General features: G+C 43.4%; 1 long non-coding RNA gene across 2 annotated transcripts in view; it reads right to left on the reverse strand.

Moving 5' to 3' along the window:
* The window catches only part of LOC121488277, a 106128-nt gene that overhangs the window by 80867 nt on the left and 12919 nt on the right, over positions 1–12342 (reverse strand). Inside the window, exons 2-4 of one of the 2 annotated variants that reach the window (XR_005987008.1) lie at positions 4671–4743; positions 4344–4413; positions 2016–2193 (exon numbers count right to left, since the gene is read on the reverse strand). This is a non-coding gene — a long non-coding RNA (uncharacterized LOC121488277). The remainder of the gene's footprint in view (positions 1–2015; positions 2194–4343; positions 4414–4670; positions 4744–12342) is intronic. The other variant, XR_005987009.1, reaches the window with a different exon arrangement.

Consider the following 12342-nt stretch of genomic DNA (forward strand, 5'->3'; position numbering starts at 1 on the left):
TTAGCAGCATCCCCAGCTTCTACCCACTAGATGTCAATCAATAGCCATTCTCACCCCTCAACCATGACAAAAAAAAGATCTTCAGTCATTGCCAAATATACCCTGAGGGGCAAAATTTCTTCCAGTTGAGGACCACTAGTTTAAACCAGCTCAAATCAGGTTTCTACTGCTTGTAACCAAAAAGAGTCAAGACAGCAAATGAACCCTCAAATTTCCAAGAATAATTTTCACTCCTACATTTCGTTACTTTCCAGGATACCTGAAAACATCTTTCTATGGCCTTTGCTCTTCAAAGCCAGTTAGTCTATTTCGCATTTTTAAATATTGGCATGAATGAAAGTTAGTCAATCAGATCAAGAACAACTTAGATCTCAGTTCCAGCGGCGCTTTTGTAAGTGGCAGATTCGAGTACATCGATTACACCCTTTACTCCCTTTTAAAAATTTAAACATCTTCCCTCATTTACTTTCTTTATTTTAGAATTTTCAACAGTCAATTTTCTGTTCTCCACAGACCTTGCCTTCGATGGGAAACTAATCAATAAGAAATTATATTTTTGCCAGGCTATTTTAAAGTAATGTAACCAACATATATTTCTCTCTCATTCGTGGCTTTATTGATTGTGAAATAAAAACAGAAAGCCAGTGGAGACTCCAGCCTGCATCCCTGAGATTCCCACTTCATTATGCTCCACCGCAGTGAGTGAGCTTCATCTAGAGGAGCCCTTTCTCCTGATGTCCTTACTCTATGTGAGGCTTGCATCTGATCATCAGCCTCACACTGTAAACTGAAGCTTAGCTAGAAATGAGTTAGTCTTTCAGAATGAGGGATGGCAGAGTGGTAATTAACAGTAAAACTCAGAAAGACAAGTTGTACCCACTAATTCTTTCCAAAATTCTATATATTTTTTTGCAAGTTATTACTCTTATCATGATGGTGCTAACCCACCTTCTGGATCCTAAATTGGAATATCCCTTACAAGAAAATGTCACATTGTACTGAATAATAAAATCAAATGAAAGTGAATTTTCAAGATTAATGCAGCTACCATCATTTCAACCGTCTTTTAGAATACCAGCCAAGAGAACTTTTAAGACACAGGTACACACGTAGACATGTGGATCCATTTCATAGATGTATTTGTGTGCCTGAAGACAAAATAAATACCAATGAAGAAGGGAAAGAAAATGGACAGTGAGTGCCTCTGACCAAGTGCACATAGTAGGTGCTTGGTGCCGGGTGATCTGACCCAGTTTCTCAGGGTTGGAAGGGGAGGGACTCTACTGCTGACACCATCAATAATATGAATTGTAAAGTTACACATGGATCCTTTATTAAAAGGAGATAAATCCATCCATTTGGAATAGTTACTTGAGAGTATGTCAAGTCATTAAACAAAGGCACATGCACAGGTCAGCTGGACATCGGGAGCATGCTAATCAAACACCACAGAGCATTATGTTTCTGCAGCCATGTGGCTAATCTGGGCCCAGGACTCATGTCAAGTTTGACCAAAGGAAGCAGGCAGTAAACAAGGCCTTGCTTGGATGTCTGGATGTCACAGAACTCCATTCCTGGTTGCCCTGCCTATGTACCACCTTCCATGCTAATAATATTATAGCAAAAAACAGGCACATGCAAATGAAGAAAGAAGTAACAAGATGAGACAACATGATCTAGCTAATTCCATCTTGAGGGCAAATATGGGAAAGTGGTTGGAAAGCGTCTGTGCATTGACTGTATCAACAAAATGATTGAGCTTCTGCTCTAAGCCCCAGAACTGCCCTAGGCTCTTGGGATGCAAACCAAAGATGCCTGCACTTGTAGGGCATACTTTCTAGCAGACAAAGGGTGAAATCTCAAGGGATGGTCAAAGGCTGTGGTTAAAAGGAACAATATTTAGCCTCAACACTTCCTAGGTCCTCTAAGCCTGTAACAAGTCCCACAGACTTTGGCAGAGGTGACTGTAATTAAACAAAACTTCTCCCGCATCCATGCGTTCTCCTCTAACTTACCTGCCAAGAAAGTAAACTCTCACCTCCAGGATACAGAGATGGAAAAGCAGCTTCCCCTGGTGTGGCAGCAGTGGTGAACTTGAGCTGTGGCCAATTTTGGCAATTCTCTGCTTAGATAACTCATCTCTAGCTGCCATCAGTGAAGCCAGAGCCTCCATGAACCAGTTAGGATAAATTCCTAGGAAAAGCAGCCAAACAATAAGAACTAACCCAGGCTGAATCTGCTCTGTCCACCCCTTTCTGAGGTACATATGCACACCCCCATTTCACAAATGAAGAAAGTGAAGCTCAGAGAGAGTAAGTGGCTTGGAGAGGTCTGAAGAACTCCAAAGCCTATGTGCTTTCTGTGTTGCTATGCTGCCCATTTCACTCAGTACAACCCAGCTCTCTAGCATGTGAGTATTAATAAGTCGACAGGCTGAGTCTTTATCTCTGTACCTATCCCCAGGTAGGGCACTGCAGGGGCATGGAGTTAAGGTGCAGTCTTTGCTCCCTTGGGACTAACAGTCTAGTTGAAGAGACAAGGGGAACAAATATTCATCCAATTTTCAACAAACAAACCCAACATTCTACCACGCCCACCTTATCTGGTGCAAACACTGGGGGCTCCCAGAACATGCTGTGCCTTTGCACAAGCCTGCCATGCCCTGCACCCCCTCCTTTATCCCCTTATCGAAATCCTCCCCATCCCCCACAAGTCAGCTCCTCTAGGAGGCTCCACTAAACTCCCAAGCTGGTCAGTTATCTCTTTTCTACGTACCCTGAAACCTCGAATGCTTATTTTCACCAGGAAACATGTAATAACTCTAACAAGGAGATCATCAGTGAGAACTTCAGAAGTTAGGCAGGAAATAAAAGCCTGAGATGGGGATGTGAATAAAGATAAAACGGTATGAGGGACATGTATTATGGTCCAAGGCAGGGACCATCTATGACAGGAAACTCATGGCCAGATAAGGGATAGGAGGGAGTGGGGAACGATGTAAGACACAGAAGCCAGTACATTCAAAACCCAATTGACCCAAATGTTCTATTTTCACTTATTTTCTCTAGGTGTTTCTACCTCAGGAATTATATCTGATCATCACAACTATGAGGTAGACTGGAGATACTGTCCTCCCCATCTGATGGAAGAAGAAACCAACACACTCAGGAGAGGCCAGGTGAGCTGTCCAAGGTCACACAACATAAAGACCCTCAGGCAGCAGAACCAGGTGGTTAAGATCATACAGTCTGGTGTCAGACAGGAACAGCTCTCCATTTCCTGGCCCTCTGACCTTGAGTAAGAGACTTACTTTCTCTAAGACTCAGTTCCCATGGGGATCCCTGGGTGGATCAGTGGTTTAGTGCCTGCCTTCAACTCAGGATCAGTGGTTTAGTGCCTGCCTTCAACTCAAAGCGTGATCCTGGAGTCCCAAGATCGAGTCCCACATCAGGTTCCCCGCAGGGAGCCTGCTTCTCCCTCTGCCTCTCTCTCTGTCTCTCATGAATAAATAAATAAATAAAAATCTTTAAAAAAAAATAAGACTCATTTCCACAATTATAAATTTAGACTGAAACTCATATTTCACAGGGTTGCTGGAACCATCAGATGATACTATGAAACCGCAGTCAGCCCTTGACATTTGCCACGACAAACCTGTATCTCATCCATTACCACCTAAACTTTTGTTTAGCATAAGTCCTCTGCAAAACCATTTGTATGAAACTCTGGTCTCAGCTGTTCTCCAGGAACTTAGGACTTCCTCTCGAAACATGGTAGACAACATTGACGTTAGACTCCAAATTCCTGAGCTCTTGTCTGACTGCACATCCTCTTCCTTAAAGAGCCACTGGCTTTTCATTTCCTTCCCAAGATGCCAGAAAACAAATACCAGGGGCTTGTTTTATGGAATAGTTTGGCAAATAATTAGTTTGCCTTCCACAAAGGACAGAGTTCACTGCTGAGATATTTAAAACTCTACTGATGGCTTAAAATAAATATCACAATGGAGATGTCAAAACAGCAGTGTGTTCTAACACATGACATTTGTGGGGGGAGGAGAGAGTAAAAAATGTAAATGGATTTACCAAAATAATCTCAAGGTAAGACCTCTGAGGTTTTGATACCACAGAAATGTCATACTGTTTCAAGTTTCTTTTTTTGCGTGAAGTTTGTTTTCCTCCTTTGAGGGCAATGAAAGGTTTGTCATGAAAAAGAATCAAAAACTTCTCTCAAAAAGAAAGAAAGCATAATTGTATTTTTGTAGATCAATCGTAATGATTTTCAGCTGCTTTTCTGTGAGCTGAACACAATTCCCAAACACAAATACAGCAGTCCCTCCTTACCTGTGGGGATTACGTTCCAAGACCCCCTCCGTGAATGCCTAGGAGTCCCCTCTGTGTACTATGTTTCTTCCTACAGAGAAAACAATGATAAAGTTTGATTCATATATAAGGCACAGTAAGAGATTAACAGTAACTAATAATAAAATAGAACAATTTTAACAATATATTGTAAAAAGAAAATTTAGGTGAATGTGATCTCTCTCTCAAAATATCTGATTGTTCTGTGCCAACCATTCTTGTGATGATGTGAGATAAGATGCCCATGTGATGACATGAAACAAAGTATGTGACATAGGTGCTATGACTTAGTGTTAAACTACTACTGACCTTCTGACTGCACATCAGGAGGAGGATCATCTGCTTCTGGGTCATAGTTGCCTGCATAGTTGCCTGCAGGGCACTGAAACACAGAAAGCAAAACTGTGGGTGGGGGAGGGAGTTACTGTAAATGATTTCTCCAAATGGAAGATGTACTGAGTACCCAAGGGATGCCAAGTTCTGAGCTGGGTCTTTCAAATATTTCTTTCATTTTAATCCTCACCGATGCTCAGGGAGGCAGGCATGATTTCAGAGGTTCCAGAAACCTCCTGGTAACTACTCAAGAACATGGTCAAATAAAGCATGCCAGGATTAAACATGAGTCAATCTTTATCCTGACTCAATGTTCTTTCTAGCACATCTCCAGAGCCTTCTACTACATCCAAACCTATGAGGGCTCAACATCCAAAATTATAAGGCAAGGCAACAAATATAATTCTGATAACTGGAGTTTGTGGCTAATATAAATAAATAAGAGGTAAATCTCAAAGAGAAGCAGTTTTTTTTTTAAGTATTTTATTTATTTATTTTAGAGGGAAAGAGAGAGAGAGCACAAGCAGGGGGAGGGACAAAGGGAGAGGGACAAGCAGATTCTGTGCTGCACACAGAGCCTGACACTGGGCCTGATATCACAACCCTGAGATCATGACCTGAATCAAAACCAAGAGTCAGATGCTTAACTGACTGAGCTACCCAGGCACCCTTCAAAGAGAATCAGTTCTAATAAATACCCATAAAACTCATAAATGTGACATCTTTCCCTGGTCTGCCTGGCACAACTTTCTTCCTCATCTCCTACTACTTCCCACTTGGGCCTTTATCTCTGTTAAATACCAAATCTCATTTATTGCCCAAAGCTATTCGTGTTTCATACCACTGGGCATTTGCAAATGCTGTTCCTTTTTTTCCAAGAGATTTCTTTTTTTTTTTTTAATTTTTATTTATCCATAATAGTCACACAGAGAGAGAGAGAGAGAGAGAGAGAGGCAGAGACACAGGCAGAGGGAGAAGCAGGCTCCATGCACCGGGAGCCCGACGTGGGATTCGATCCCGGGTCTCCAGGATCGCGCCCTGGGCCAAAGGCAGGCGCCAAACCACTGCGCCACCCAGGGATCCCTGTTCCTTTTTTTCCAAATGCTCTTTCTCCACACTCTAATTGGTAAACTCCTGCTCACCCACCAAAACTCTGCTGAAACATAACCTCTTGGAAAAAGCCTTCCTCATCCCTCTCCTACTTCTGCACCCAGTAGAACACACGAGTTCCTTCTGAGTCCTCTCTCTCTATCATGCAGCTGCTCACATCTTTGTGATAATCACAGCATTTGGAGTTTTGTTCTCTTGGTTGGGTGTCTGGCTGGCTTGGCTAACAGATCTGTTCCCCTCACCAGAGTGACTTTCCTGCAGGCGGGAGATTTGCCTTAATCTACCTCTGTGTCCTGCATGCCCAGCTCATTGTCTGAGTCAAAACAAGCATCTAATTGAATGGAATGCAAATTGGAAGTGAAAACAAATATCGCAGAGAACTAGGAGAAAGAGAAACAAGTGCTAATGTTGTGAGCGTCTATTACAGGGCAATCAACCAGACCATGTTCTCCTAATACAGATTACAAACCTGGCATGGAAGCAAGACGGAGCAGCAGTGGGGACTCATACTCTCTGGACATCTGCTGGGCGTCTCATCTGATCAATCCCCGCCTTGCCTAACTGACGATTTCATCATTCACAAGTCAGAGGATGTGGCAGGGGAAATGGTTACTTGGCATTAAATCCTGGCAACAAGGAAACATTGGTTGATGGGAAAGGAGTGGAATCCTTGGGAGAAGACACATCGGCAGAGAATCTTGATGTTAACGATGGTGCAGGAAAAGAGGAAAGAAAACAAGCATTCATAAATACCTACTATAAGCCACCCACTTTGTATGTGTTACTATACTTAATTCCCACTAATGCCTCAAGAGGTGGGTCTACATCTCTCCCACCTGCAGAAAAGCAGAAAATGCAGAAAGGTAAAGTCACTTGTTCTGGGTCATCCTGTGCAAGTCTGCCTGCTTAAAAGTCTCCAGTTCTAACCTCACACCATGTTGCTGAGCAAAAAAGCAGGGCATTGCCAGACATGACAATGTGAATCTGCAGAAGAAGTGGAGTCCCTCCGTATGGGCTGGGGAACTTGACAGTGACAACACACACACCCTACAATTACAGTACCCTGATGCAGTAACACTCATACCCCTGAGCCTGGGCAGCTTTCTAGGACGGGTGACCATTGTCCTTTGTGTGGTGGCTCAGCATTTGTGAAGCTCATGGGACCTCCATCTCAATAGATGCTTCAAGCTGTGCCTCCATCAGGGGAAGAGCCCTGTGGGTTCCTCATCACTAATGCAATGTCTCTGCCCAGAAGCAGCACACATCACTTCCGTGCACAGGACCTAACCTCTCATGTGAGGGGCAGAGAAGCATCATTCTCTGCCCAAGAGAAAGAAACCAGACAGTGGCACACCTAAAGTTCCTACCACAGCAGTTTCTATAAAAGTGAGGAAGAAAGCTCCATGGCTAGGACGCTTGGGTGGCCTTTGGCTCAGGTCATGATCCTTGGGTACTGGGATCAAGTCCAGCATTGGGCTCCCTGCTCAGCAGAGTCTTCTCCCTTTGCCGCTCCTCCTGCTTGTGCTCACTCTCTCACCCTCTTTCTTTCTCTCTAATAAAAAAGAAATCCCTTAAAAAAAGAAAAAAGGAAAGCTTCCATGGGCAGCAATGAACACTTGACAAATCCTGCCTCAACACATTGCCCAAGGAGAGAAAAAAACACGAAAACAAAAATTAGCAGCTGGATGGCAAAGATCAAGTAAAGAGAAAGGGCACACTCTGCATGGGAGAATTTGGTAGAAATTCACAACTAAGAATCACCAAGCATGCAGGGAAGTTTGGTGCTATGAACAAAGTCGCCTGGCCATAACTCAGGAGGGAAATATTGTGCAAAGTGAATGGGAGTGTCTTAGCTCAGGCCACTCTACCAGAAATGCCATGGACTGCTGGGCTTGGACTTCAGGAATTCATTTCTCACAGTTCTGAGGCTGGAAGTCCATGATCAAAGTGTCACCAGGCTCAGGCCCTGGTGAAAACTCTTCCTGATTTACAGATAGCCACTTTCTCATGGAGGAGGGAGGACACCTTGGTCTCTTTCTCTTATAAGTAGGCTAATCCCATCACAAAAGCTCCACCCTTATGACCCCAGGTAAACCTGATCACTTTTGAAAGGCCCTACTTCCTAGTACCAACTTGCTGCAGGCTGAGGCTCTAAAATATGATTTGAGGAAGACACAAACATGCAGTCCATGACAGGAAGGACCAAAGAAGCTGCATCTGCTAGTTCCTTTTTTACCAATTCTCAGAAAGAAGGAAGACGAAATATGACGGGAATACACAAGATCTCCCCAAATGCTCTCATTTGAAAAGCTCTGAGCAAAATCTGGAAGGCTGGACACAGACAAGCATTGCCTTGAAAGTGGACACAGGCCAGCATGATGGAAAATGCACTGAGCCTTTACCACTGAGCTGGGGGGACTTACAAATTACTTCACCTCCCTAAGCCTTGATTTCTGTATGAGCAATAGGAACAACATTCAATCGGCCTCCAAGGGTTGTTATGAGGACTGAGAAGATTCTAAAGTCATGTGCTTGTCCAAGTGCCTAGCAAAATGTTACAGGAAGGAAAAGAGTGATAAAAACAGGAAAGATGATGATGACGACAGTAAGCCCTTCAGTGGGATGAACATCAAGTTGGTAATCCCAGGAAACTTCAATCTTAGCTCCTTGACTTCATTTCCCATCACCCTGTTCTTGCCTAAATTTTGCTCCATTCCAGCTACCCTGGATTTTTTGCCCTTCTTTGAACATGTAAAGCATGCTTATGCCTCAGTGCCTAGGCACTTTGGGGTTCCCTCTTATGGAAAGCTCTTCTCAGGATCTGAGCAGACATCTTGCTCAAGTGTTATTTACTCACTGAAACCCCCCATAACTGCCTACTTGACACAACAATAGCGACCTCACCTTGCACTCTGTCTTCTTTCTGTTTCACATGGCACATATCATCTATTATACAAAATAATGTTCTGATTTATTGTGTCTTCTCCCCTTTAGAATGTTTGCCCAAACTTAGATGAACTCCCAGCCAAGAACAAGACCAGGCATACAGTATGCACTTAGCATTATGTGTCATTTTTGCTGCTGTTGTTGTTATAGTGATATCATAGTTCTTTTCTTTGATCCAGTGCTTATTAATTTTAGATTCTAGTGACAGAGGATGCCTTAACTAAATTCTGGACATCCTGCACCTTCTATATCTTTTACTCTGCCATTCCAAGACTCTCTGAGAGAACATCTTGAAGAATTAATTGTCAAGATGCAACCCAGTCTTCTCCCACATGGTCTTGCAAGGACCTGTCCCTATATCAACCTTACATCACATCACGTCACACTTTGTGAGCTTCAGAGTTGTCTGGACATCTACCTGTGGAAGGTGACCAGCATCCAAAAATGTCCCAGATTCACAGGATCATTGGCTTAAGTTCCAGTTAGTGTTGTACCTTCGACCACAGGTCCATGTGTGGCTGTGAATGTCAGCCTGGCTTTGCACATCTTGTACCACCCCTGTGCTTTCTCAGGGGTCAGGGGTATTCTTCATTTAAACTGAAATACAGTTTGTGTGGTTCTGCACAAGTAATATGGAAGTGCACATATGGAGTTCTATCAGGTGCCCCTGCACTCAGTGAGAAGCAATGGTTTGCAAGTAGTTGTTACGAAATCTAAATTTCTGGGAAATTTTCTGATAGCTTTTGCAATGTGGTGACAAAACATGGAGGCCATTTTAATATCAGATTTCATTTCAATGAAAATATCAGAATTTCCAGAGGTAATGGAATAAGTATCCAGCTACAAATCATCTAGGAGGCACACCATCCATCACCTTCAGGAAAAAGGGCTCACAAACATTGGGCATTTCACAGTAGCAGGCCCCATGATGAGTGCCTAAAAAATTGGTATCCCATTTCCTGTCCACTGTGAGGGAATGGCCAGGTAAGCTCTACTAGATCCATTTTTCAGACTTAAAAAACAAAGATCTGGAGAGGTTGATCATTGCACAAGTATGTGCATCTAGTCAGAAGTGGAACTAGAGGCCAAAGCTATGCCTGTGTGACTCTAAAGATTGCTTTTTCTACTCTATGGGATGGGAACTGAGGAAAACAAGCTGCTCAAAAAAATAAATGCATTGGAGTCCTGGTAGACCTTCTCCTGCACGATCCTTGAAAGAGCTGCCCTGAAGCCACCAAAGCCAGGGCAAAGGGTATGTTGAGTCCAGATAGGCCCTCACTTCATTTAGGAACTGACCTCTGTCCCTAGTTGACTTAGCTCATTGAAGGCATTTAATTGAATCCCTTCATCCACAATTACTAATTTGGCTTCCACAGGCCAACAAAAGAAAGGATCTGTTCATCCATTTGACCTTGGGACTAGCTCATCCTTGATCTCAGTGCTCTCACCAGATCATCCAGAAGGAGAAAAATCCTCCAGGCAATGGCTGGAAAACAGACCACCACTCCCCTAGAGCTGGCAGCTTTGAGAAAGCCATCAGCTTAATATCATAAGAGATGAGATGAGACAAGTGGAAGGTACACTATTGGAAAAACAAACAAAAATAGGCAGGGATAGCACAGCAACTTGTATTTCCCACGTTCCTCCAAAATAGCATTCTCTCAACATGACTATCTTAAGAACCAAAGCACCTTTTCCACAGCCTCAATTTTTAAATGGCTGGGAATATAGGGAGATAGGAGTGCTAAAGAGTCTTGGCTGAGAGTCAAGTCTTGACCGGGGCGGGGGTGGGGGGATCTCACTGCACACCCACACTGTAGGACTTGAGCAATAAATGTCTCCAAGCCTCAGTTTCTTTATCTTTAGAAGAGGAATAAACCTAGCATCCCACTGTCATCAGGTCGTGAGTGCTAAGTGAAGAAATACAGGAAACTTCTTGACACAGGGCCCAGCACGCAGAAAGTACTCAATAAAACGTTGGCTATTACTTTCAAGAAAGAAAAAGGTTAGCTAGTCTATAAATTTTATAAGCCAACATCAGTACTGAAAATGACTCTTCTCCATACCCTGAATCTTCTTTTCTTGATCGATATGCTTATGATTTCTGAATACGAAGCTTCTCCTAACATTTGGGGCTCCGTGAGGTAAGTCAATGTTCCCCCAGGACTCTTCTTCCCTCTGCATCCTCCTTGAGTCATGTTCCTCCTGGACAACTTCATCCACATTGAGGTTTTAGCCATCCACTCATTCCCTCAAATATTTATTATCTATTTGCTGCCCAACACTATGTTCTACATATAAAGCTAAGGCAGCATATATACTGCTCACCTCTACCTGGATGCCCAGATGCCTGAAAATCAAAATGCCCAAAACTTGACATTCCATCTTTCTCTTAAAACATGGCTTCTCTTCCTGCCTCCTTTCTTGGCCAGTGGCCCAAATGACCACCCAAACTGGAATCATTCTAGACTTCCTCTCACTCCCACATCCATTTGATCCCCAATTCTTAGGGACTCCAGGTCTGAATGGCTCTCCCAGCCTATTATTCTCCATTCCCAGCTGACACTCAGAGCATTTTCTTTGAATATTACAGCAGCTTCAGTGTGGTCTCACTACTTCTAGTCTCGCCCAGCAGAGCTCCACATGCAGCACAGAGTCATCCTCTGAAACATGATTCTGATTCCGACAATTTCCTGTTTAAAAACCTTCAAGGAGGGGATCCCTGGGTGGCGCAGTGGCTTGGTGCCTGCCTTTGGCCCAGGGCGCGATCCTGGAGACCCGGGATCGAATCCCACGTCGGGCTCCTGGTGCATGGAGCCTGCTTCTCCCTCTGCCTGTGTCTCTGCCTCTCTCTCTCTCTCTCTCTCTCTCTCTCTGTGACTATCATAAATAAATAAAGAAAAAAAATAAAAAAAAAAAAACCCTTCAAGGATTCAGGAAACCTCCAACATAAAATCTCTGCTCCTCAGCCAGGAAGGCTCACCATTATCTAGCCCTGCCCACCAACCCAGCTCTATCTATGGCCATTTCTTGGCAAACCCCTTCCTGTGACATGCCACTACTGACCTACAAGTCCCCCATATGCATTTTCCCACCTCCATGCCTTTGAATATGCAGTTCTTTGTGCCCACAATTCCCTCCCACTCCTTGGCTGCTCAGCTCACCCTAATTATCATCTTTCATGAGTTCAGATCCCCCTGTGGGCCTTTGCTGATTTCCCCTCCCCAGGCTATGTTAGGCCTCCTTCTGTTGTGTTCCCTCCAACATATTCCTTCTAGAGTAAATATGACCCAGTATTACAACTTGCTCTTTTCTTCTTTGTCTCCCCCCAAAATCAAATGGCCATCTCTTTAGGATAGAGACTCTGTCTTATTTCCATTGCCACTCCTGTTTTAAGGATAAAAACATTTTTTTAAGTTTTTGCAACTGAGCAAACCAGAAATTACTGAAAGCAAATGTTTTATGCATATCAGGGGAATAATAACACTGATAATAACAATGCAAACTATTTTTAAGTGCTTAATATGACTAAACACTTTATAAGCATAGCTCATTTAATTCTTGTAACCACTCCATGAGGAGGAACTATTTT

Source organism: Vulpes lagopus, chromosome 3 (assembly GCF_018345385.1).
Source record: "Vulpes lagopus strain Blue_001 chromosome 3, ASM1834538v1, whole genome shotgun sequence".
Classification (NCBI taxonomy): domain Eukaryota; kingdom Metazoa; phylum Chordata; class Mammalia; order Carnivora; family Canidae; genus Vulpes; species Vulpes lagopus.